The 1,728-nt window shown below is 62.8% G+C and overlaps 1 non-coding gene across 1 annotated transcript; it reads right to left on the minus strand.

Annotated features, from left to right (window-relative positions):
- Positions 1-558: 558 nt before the first annotated feature.
- TRNAI-UAU lies at positions 559-651 on the minus strand. The gene is given in 2 exon segments: positions 559-594; positions 614-651. It is a non-coding gene; the product is annotated as a tRNA-Ile (tRNA).
- Positions 652-1,728: the final 1,077 nt, after the last annotated feature.

Raw genomic sequence — 1,728 nt, forward strand, 5'->3', positions numbered from 1 at the left:
TCTCCGAGTGTCTGCAATTGGGGGGGGGGGGGGGGCTGCTCCACGTTAGCCCTGCTCTTAGCCCCTGGCCCCAGCTCCCCGGAGTGGTCGCCCTGCTGGCGACCCGCGACCGAAGGCGGGCGGAGCCACGCCCCACCCTGCCCTGGGCGAGGGGCAGCCGACGGGAAGCCGGACCTCTTCCCGGCGCCAGGAGCTCGCGCACGCCCCGTAGATTTTTGACCTCGATGTCCAGGCAGGGCCCCACACCCGTGCGGCGCCCCTGGAACTCCAGTCCACACCGCCGCTACCGTGGCCGGGGACTGGATGCCGTTAAAGGCCTAGGAAGTAGAGGTAGGAGGAAGCAGTTTGCAGACGTCCGGGGTCGAGTGGCTGCATGGTGCGTAGGGGCAACAAGTAGCTTGCGCGGCGGGTAAGAAACGCCCAGTGCGAGCTGCTTCCTGCCTGCGGCGGAGCGACCCGCGCACGCAGGCAGAACCGGGAACTGAGAACCTTAAAGAGAGACAAACTTGTTCTTTGGGCTAGGAGATAAAAGGGGGCTGAGGGTGTCCAAAAGGGTCGTGCTCCAGGTGAGGCTCGAACTCACAACCTCGGCATTGCTCTGCATGTACTGCTGTATAAGTACCGCGCGCTAACCGATTGCGCCACTGGAGCTCCGCTCAGCCGGCCTCGCGATGGCTCTATCAGGGTTCACCCGGGCCCGGTGCGGGCTTCGACGGAGCATGCGCACTGGCGGCTCGGCGGGAGCGGGTCTGGGCCCGGAGCCGCCAGCAGCTGAAGGCCCCGTGGCCCTAGGCGGAGAGAGTGGGGGCTCCTGCGAGGGTCTCCCCCCGGAAAGGAGGGCCGGCCGGCTGGGCGGTGACGGGCAGGCCACTGGGCGGTTGAAATAAATGCAGCCTGCCTCACTGGGCAGCGCGGGGGGAGGAGCCCCGGCGCCGCGTTCGGCGTCTCCGGAGTTTCGCGTCCTGGAGCGGGCCCCGCGACGAGCCGGGCTGGCGGCCGCCGGGTGGACCTCGGTGCGGTGGTGACGCGGGCCGAGGGGTGGAGCGGAGCCGGGCGGCCTCGGCTCGTCGGCCGCACTTTCCCAGTGGCCGCCCCCCGCCCCTCGTGACCCGTAAGCCGGAGGCGGTGGCCCGGACTCCCCGCGCCGCCCTGGAAGTCGGCGGGAGCCGTCCGGTGGCGCGGTCGGGCCGCGCCGGGGTCGGGGGTGGGCCGAGGGCGGCCTCCGCCGGCGGGGACTCCAGGACCCGAGAGGGCGGGGGCTTCAGCATCCGAGCGTGGCCTGCCGGGAGGTTTTTCGCGCTCCCTTGTCCATCCCGAGCGCAGGCACAAAGCGTGTCCCCGGATTTGTCTGAAGCCACGGGCATTCGAGAGGGTGCAGGCTAAGCCGCGCGTGTTTGGTTGGGCCACAGCACGTTTGTTTAATTTTAAAACTAGTTCCTAAAATTTAAAATCAAGATGTTTCATACAAATACCTGCATATCCAGTTCTTTATTAAAAAAAAAAAAGAAAAACAGTGTAACACTGTACCTAAGGCCAAATTATAACTAAGGACTTTTGTCTTCGTGGGCCCCTTCCTCCATTAAAATTGTTTTTAAATTATATTTTACTGCGGCAAAATAAAGACAAATAGAATCCAGGCTGGATTTATTGTTACATCATGATTATTTTATTTTTCTTCTGATTTCTAAAGGATTTAAAACGTAAACGTTTTTGCGGGCTCTAGGCACT

Source organism: Hyaena hyaena, unplaced genomic scaffold (genome assembly GCF_003009895.1).
Source record: "Hyaena hyaena isolate Hyena2069 unplaced genomic scaffold, ASM300989v1 scaffold_64, whole genome shotgun sequence".
Lineage (NCBI taxonomy): Eukaryota > Metazoa > Chordata > Mammalia > Carnivora > Hyaenidae > Hyaena > Hyaena hyaena.